This window comes from Nicotiana tabacum, chromosome 24, assembly GCF_000715075.1.
Source record: "Nicotiana tabacum cultivar K326 chromosome 24, ASM71507v2, whole genome shotgun sequence".
NCBI lineage: Eukaryota > Viridiplantae > Streptophyta > Magnoliopsida > Solanales > Solanaceae > Nicotiana > Nicotiana tabacum.
Genome location: NC_134103.1, coordinates 80,270,828 through 80,279,232, shown reverse-complemented (window position 1 = coordinate 80,279,232; position 8,405 = coordinate 80,270,828).

Here is an 8,405-nt window from a genome sequence, read left to right as displayed (position 1 = left end):
TGCATTGGTAGTCACCATCGGAACAGCTTGGTTTTCGCTTTCAGTCGTCATTTTTTCTGTAAAAGAATGACACAAACAAACGTTTAATACACGTTTTCAAACTGGAGTAAAAATCACGTAGATTTTAATCTCCAACAAAATGCCACGAAGGCTTTACTCTCCAAAACGGGAGTACACAAAACCACAAAGGCTTTAGTTTGCAGAATAATAAGAATAACACAAATACAGAAATAAATATTAAATTCCTTAAGATTGTTAGTCCCGCCAATATTGCTGTATTTGTTAATAATAATTCTATAAAATATAAGTTATCGTAATGAAACAGTAATTAATTCGAGCCCACTAAATTCACAGTGTTTCCTTAAGGAATTTAATCCCCTCCTAGTACCCAAAGTTTTGGATTATTTCCTCCCAGGATAGAACGAATAACACACTGGTGTAGCGGTACTTCAAACCCCAGTGTTTCAGCGAACACAAAGTTCGGTAGCAAATCACACTTACAGTTGCTTTGTTTGAAGTTAAAACAATGCAGAACGAAGGAGTAGAAACTCAGAAAATTGTATGGAAATGCTGAGAGGAAGGAGTGCAATGTATAGCCAAATCTGTTGAGCGTTTTCAGTTTTGTGTCTTGTGTATTGTGTGTGTCTTTCTTCAACAGCTGCTGCACATATATATAGCAGCCAGTGTTGAAGAAGAACGACCGTCCACCCTCCATGGTGGAGCATGCATTAGCTTGTTTATAGAGCAAGCACTTGGCCATGGTGGGAAGGGTATTAGGCGGCTTGTTGTCACAGCTGGTGGTTAGTACACGGATTGGAACAGGGCTGTTATACACGGATCGAATTGGAACATATCCGTTATAAATGCGGATAATCTTACGTTAATATTTACTATTAAAAAATTAATTTGGTCCAAAAAATTAATCAATTAATTGACCGAAGCCGAAGCCGAAGCCGAGCGACGACGACGACGACGCGAGGCTTGCTTTCTTCTTAACTCTTTAAGAGCTACAAGAAGAGCAATTATATATATACCCACCAAAACTCTTTTCCTCTTCCAATATGGGACAATGTCTCATTGTCAAGAGGGGAAACTTAAAATTTTACTCAAAAATTTTATTTTCCCTTCATTTTCCATTAACCCTCATTTTAAGACTATTTCATCTTAAAAACAAAACCTCAACACGTAGTACAATAGCTTACTACAGATCCGTTGTAGCATACGTATAACTACAATGTGTGTTATAAAGTTGATATTTGGACTTTGCAAGTCATTGTTATAATTCTGTATTGCTGTAATAAACAATTTAACTTTCTGAAAAAATAAAACAGAAAGTTAGTAATACTTGTTTAACGAAATAGATTCTGAAAAACAAAAAAACAGTATAGGAATAAATCGAGCCCACTGAATACACAGTGTGTCCTTAAGAAAATTATTCCCCTCAAGTACCCGAGGTGCTGGAATATATCCTCCCAGGATAGAACGATTTAACTCACCGGAGTGTTGGTACCAAAACGCCGGTGAACAGCGAGCCACTCGAAGGCTGTAAAACACACTGGAATTTATTGTGCAGAAGAAGAAGAAGAAGAAGAAGAAGAAGAAGAAGAAGCTCAGAAAATTTCGTAAGGAAAGATTCTGGGATTCAAACTCTATTTATAAAGTTGCTGGCATTATTTCTGAAAAGGTTTGCAACCTTTCAGAAACAGCCATGGCTGTTGGAAAAGGGTTGTTTGAAATATTGCGGGAAAAATATATTTACAATAATCCGGGAAAGAAAACGGGCCTGACCGAACTGGGTCGCGGGTCATGGGTGAATTTTTCGTTAATTATTTAATTAATTAATTAAATAATTGAAAGAAATTTTGTCCAAAAAGATTAATCAATCAATCGATCTTTGACCAAATCCGAATCCGAAGCCGAGCGAACGACGACGGCGCGAGGCTTGCCTTTTTCTTAACTCTTTAAGAGCTAGAAGAAGAGCAATTATATATATACCCATCAAAAACCTTTTCTTCCTCCGATATGGGACAATGTCCCTTTGCCAAGGAAAACTCAAATATTTTATTTTCCCTCCATTTCTCATTCACTCTCTTTAAGCTACACAAGCTTAAAATCCCAATAGTAATATATCTGTTTACGTAAATAAACATTCCCTCTCTCTCTATATATATTACTATTGGCCCAAGTGAAGTTTGTTTTGATGATTGACAAAGGAACTCTAGCATAAACTAGGTCCATACATATTGTAAATAGACACGGGCAGATTCGAGCATAAGGGATGCACGTGAAGGAGATAAGCTTAAATTTTTCTATCTGATATCTCCTGATCGAAAAGGTTGCATAAATTATAAGGAGAAGGACTCCTTACTCGAAGAGAACTTTATCCAAGATAAGGGAGGAGTTAAAAGTTGAAGATAACTAGAACTCTTCCACTAAGGAAGAGTATAGTATTAGAACTCTAGTTATTCATATTCTACTAACTCTATATATTGCAGGATGTTCTCATTGTACATGTACGCACAAACGCTGAAGTTAAACGTGAGTTGAAAGCAAAATAGCAAGGCATTTTGCAAGCAACTCTTGTGTGATTTAAGCGTGCGAACCTGAAACTGCATGAACCAGATAGAAGAATCAGTTCCAAGTGTCTGTCTTTTATTCTAGTTCAATTGTAGTAGGGCTTTTCAAATTGTACCTTTCAGCTTTATCTTGAGGCAATTGTATTAGGTACTCTGAGTATTCAAGTTAGAGTTAACTTGAAGTTGTCGCAACAGTTAGAGGCTGGCTGCCACAACATGATTAGAGTTAATCCTTAGGTTTACAAAGAGTTTTGTAAATGCTGTTTTGGCTAAGTAATTTAATAAAGTGTTGGGGAAAATCCTACTGAGTAGCAGGTCGTAGTTTTTTCATCTTTTGAGCCGGGTGTTTTCCACTTAAAAATATTTGTGTTCTTTACTTTATGTATTTACTATTTCCGCAACAGTAGTATAAGGAACACTTAGAAGAACCAGATCCTTCTATAATCAGTGCACGCGAAAATTGAACACCATACAAATCAGCCCCTCCTCTTGTGTGGCATTGAAGTATAAAATATCAATTGGTATCAGAGCAGGTTATCCTTGAAGAGGCTAACACCTTAGGAGAAGATCAAGATGAGTGCACCACCTGAAAATTGGAAAGGGCAATCCACTGCTAGGCCACCACTCTTTAATGGCCAGTACTACTTTTGGTGGAAAACTAGGATGAGAGATCACATTATAGGAGAGGACTATGAGCTATGAGATACAGTCATTGATGGTCCACTGGCTACCTTGAAGATAAATGTTGAAGGAGTAGAGGTGCCAAAGACAAGAGCGGATTGCACTGCTGAGGACTTGAAGAAATAGGATAAGAATGCTAAAGCCAAGAAATAACTTGTTTGTGGACTTGGTCCAGATGAGTACAATAGAATCCAAAGTTGTACCAGTGCTAAGGAAATCTGGGACACTCTGCAAGTGGCTCATGAAGGAATACCTCAGGTGAAAAGAACCAGAGGAACTCTACTGTATTCTCAATATGAGAACTTTACTATGAAGGAAGGAGAAACCATTCAAGAGATGTACACAAGGTTCACTACATTGACAAATGGACTAAAATCTCTTGGAAGGATTATTCCTGAAGAAGATAGAGTCGAGAAGATATTGACAAGGGTTTTGCCTATTACTTGGGAGAGCAAAATCACTGCCATTTAGGAATCAAAAAACATTTTCACTCTCCCACTGGATGAATTAATTGGAAATCTTACTACCTATGAACTTAGGAGACAAACCATGAAAATGGATGTACCTAAGAAGGAAAGGAGCCTGGCACTCAGAATCACTAAAGGTTCTGATCTAGAAGATGACTAAATGGCTATGATCACCAATGACTTCAAGAAGTACCTGAGGAGAGGAAAGGGTCCTTCACGCAGTAGAAGCTATAGTAAGTCAAAAGTTCCTGAGAAGCAAACTAACGATGGATGCCACAAGCGTGGAAGGACTGATAACCACATCAAGAATTGTCCTCAATGGGAAATTGAATGGAAGAAGGAAAGAGCTGAACGAAGGAACATGTTCAACCCAAGAAAAACAAAGGATCAACCAAGGCTATGGTCGCTGCTTGGGGAGAAAGCTCAGATGATGATGATGGGGATTAACAAGCACTTATGGCCATTGGAGAATCTAATAAAGAAACTGAGGTAAGTATAATTCATCTCAAGGACAAGATTAAATTATTATCTAAAGAAAGGTTATCTGAGTTACTTCTAGAACTAATTAATGAATCTGAGGATGTAAACAATGAAAAGGAACAATTGTCAAAAGAATATGTGATTTTGAAGGCTAAGTACAAAAACCTGGAACTTAGGGTTAGTGAAATTGTAAGTGAAAATACTGTATTGAAGAACCAGGTTCATGCACTTGATTCAACTATCCTAGAACTTAGATCTGAAAATCTAAAACTGAAATTAGGAACAGGTAAAAAGATAGTTGATCACACACAACTCACTATAGAATAAAATATAGGAAAATGAAAGATGAGTTGCATAAAAGGGATGAGCAGGAGAGAATCCTAAAGGAGGATCTAAGCAAGGTCAAGCATGAGCTAGACAGAACTTGTAAATGGAACAGGTCCTCTGATGCACTTTCATGGCTACAGGAACACCATAGTAGCAACAAAATAGGACTTGGATTTGGGAACCTCGCACCTAAATGGGATCCCAAAAGCAAGTACCTCACACTTCTTGAGAACAAGATTTGCACACACTGTGGTAAAACAGGTCACTATAAAAGTGAATGCACTGCAAAAGAAAAGGCTAGTCAAAAGAACAAAGAATCTGTTCAAGGGAAGAATAGGCTACCAAGTTGGGCTAAAAAGAATTTGATTCATCCTTTTGCCTATAGAAAGGGACCCAAACTAGTTTGGGTTCCTAAGACTAACCCCTGATTTCCTTTTGCAGGTCCAAGTGAAGGGGAGCAACCAAATATGGTACATGGATAGTGGCTGCTCAAAGCACATGACAGGAAACAAGAACCAGTTCCTTTCACTTGAGGACCTTAAAAGAGGTAATGTCTCATTTGAAAATGGGAAGAAATATGTGATCATTGGGGCTGGAAAGGTAGGTAAAACTGATTCTCACTCTATTGAGAAAGTCTACTTGATAGATGGACTGAAGTACAGTCTAATAAGTGTATCACAATTGTGTGATAGAGGTAACATGGTAGCATTCACTTCTACCAAATGCTTTGTGATTAATCTTACCACTGAAAAAATAGTTTTGCAGGGAAAAAGAGTGAACAATATATATGTTGTAGATCTGTCCACACTTTCAGAAAATGAACTCACTTGCTAAGTGTGTTGGATAATGATCCCCTCATTTGGAATAAGAGACTTGGACATGCTAGTCTAAGTCAACTAAACAAACTAGTCTCCAAGGATTTGGTGATAAGACTACCTAACATTAAGTTCAAGGAGGATAAAGTTTATGAGGCTTGTGCAAGGGGAAGTAGGTAAGATCCTCTTTTAAAAGCAAGAAAGTGGTAAGCACCACCAAGACGATAGAACAGGTCCATACGGATCTTTGTGGACTAATGACAACATTAAACAGAGGTGGTAAGAGATATGTGATGGTGCTTGTTGATGATTATTCTAGGTTTACTTGGACATTATTTTTAACATTTAAAGATGAAGCATTTGACATGTTTACTTGTTAGAAAAACTCAGAAACAATTAGGTAATCAACTTGCATCAATTAGGTCTGATCATGGTACTGAATTTGAGAATGCTAAATTTGCTGAATTTTGTGATGAGCATGGCATAGATCATAATTTTTCTGCTCTTCGGAATCCACAACAAAATGGAGTAGTTGAAAGAAAGAATAGGACACTTGAAGATATGGCTAGGACTATGCTTCTTTCTAGTAAACTGCCCCATAGTTTCTGGGCAGAAGCTGTGAACACTGCATGTTACATCATAAACAGGTGCATGAATAGACCTCTTATAGAGAAGACTCCCTATGAGTTACTTAAAGGGAGAAAGCCAAACATATCCTATCTTAGGGCATTTGGATGCAAGTGCTTTGTGCACAATAATGGTAAAAACTCCCTAGGTAAGTTTGATACGAGAAGTGATGAGGGAGTATTCTTGGGATATTCTTCACATAGTAAAGCTTATAAGATTTATAACAAAAGAACTATGTGTGTAGAAGAAAGTGTACATGTGATTTTTGATAAAACTAACATTCTTTCTGAGAGGCAGGAACATGATGATGAAGTAATTGGGCTGGTGAGAAACTCAAATGAAACCACAATTCAGACTGAAGCTGCACCAGAAGTAAGAACAGGTGATGGAACCAGTCCTTCCACCCAGGGCAACTTGACAGAGGGAACTGAACAAAAAGGAAGTGATACTCAAACCTCAAGGGAACCTGTCCATGAACCTGTTCCTCAACAACAAAACATTGAAGGAATATCTAAGGGAAACCAGCTGGTTGTGAAACTTTACAAGTATCAAAGTTCTCATCCCATTGAGAACATAATCACTGATCCAATCTCTGGAATCAAAACCAGATCTTCTTTGAAGAATCTTTGTGCTTTTGATGCTGTTTTATCTCTGATTGAACCTAAAATGTTGCTGAGGCTTTGCAAATTGCAGATTGGGTGAATGCAATGCAAGATGAACTCAACTAATTTGAGAGAAGTCAAGTTTGGCATATGGTACCAAGACCCAAAGACAGATCAGTAATTGGCACAAAGTGGGTCTTCAGAAACAAACTTGATGAAGATGGAACAATTACAAGGAACAAGGCAAGATTGGTGGTTCAAGGATATAGTCAAGAGGATGTCATAGACTATGATGAGACTTTTGCACCAGATGTAAGATTGGAAGCAATTAGACTCCTTAGAGCCTTTGCTGCTTATATGGAATTCACTCCCCATCAAATGGATGTCAAGTGCCTTCCTCAATGGCTATCTAAAGGAAGAAGTGTTTGTCATGCAATTTTCGGACTTTAAAAGCAAGGAATGTCCTGATCATGTGTACAAGCTTGACAAGGAACTTTATGGGCTTAAGCAGGCTCCAAGAGCATGGTATGAAAAATTATCAAATTTTTTGTTTGAGCATGGCTACAAGAGAGGTAAAATTGACAATACTTTATTCTTGAAAGAAAAAAGTAAAGATCTCTTGGTAGTTCAGATATATGTTGACGATATAATCTTTGGAGCAACTACTGATAAGTTATGTAAAGAATTTGCTAAACTAATGGGGAGTGAATGAGTATGATGGGTGAGTTTAATTTATTTTTAGGCTTACAAATTAAACAAAATTCAAATAGAACTATAATCCATCAGCAGAAGTGTGTGAAAGAGTTGGTTTAAAATGAAAGATTCCAAATAAATTGATACTCCTATAGCAACAACTACAAAATTGGATGTAGATGAACCTGGTTCATCTGTTGATCAAAAGTTGTATAGGGGAATGATTGGCTCTTTGTTGTATCTCATTGTTAGTAGACCTGACATCATTTTCAGTGTAGGCCTTTGTGCTAGATTTCAGGCAAGTCTAAAGGAGTCTCACTTGACTGCTGTAAAGAGGATCCTGAGATACCTAAAAGGCACCACTGACCTTTGTCTATGGTATCCAAAAGGTAGTAATTTCAACTTAGTGGGATATGGTGATGCTGATTATGCAGGTTTTCTTATGGATAGAAAGAGCACCTCAAGTATGGCACACTTTCTTGGCTCATGTCTTGTGTCTTAGGCCACTAAAAAGCAAAATTTTGTGGCCTTATCTACTGTTGAAGGTGAGTATGTTGTTGCTGCCTCATGTTGTGCTCAATTGTTGTGGATCAAACATCAATTAATGGACTTTGAAATTGACGTAGGTTGTATTCCCATCTTTTATGACAACACTAGTGCGATTAGTATCAGTGAAGAACCCGGTTCATAAAGATTACTTGGTACGTACTCTCCACTATGCATATTTTGAAATAATTATAATTGGATTATGATCAAAAGGAGAGTCCCATTCAATCCTAAACTCCTCGATCTTATCAGTTACGAAATGAACCGATTTCATTCAAACAGAGTCTAAACCACATTAAGTGCCTAGATTCTGGGGACACTCTTTAACGTCTTTTCAAACTAAATTCCAGTTTGATTAGACTTCTGAAAAGGCTGTCGTCGCCCAATTAAACACTCCCACTTTAAATTTATTAGGCCTTATTTGCTTCTTCACTTCTCAATTTTCAAGCCGTCAAAAGTTTCTCTCCTCTCTCATCTTCCAAACACACACAAACTCATTTTCTCAAATTCGCAAACACAGAAATGACAAATCCTTATGATAATCCCTCATCACCACTCAAGGAAATTACACCCACACCATCTATCACACCT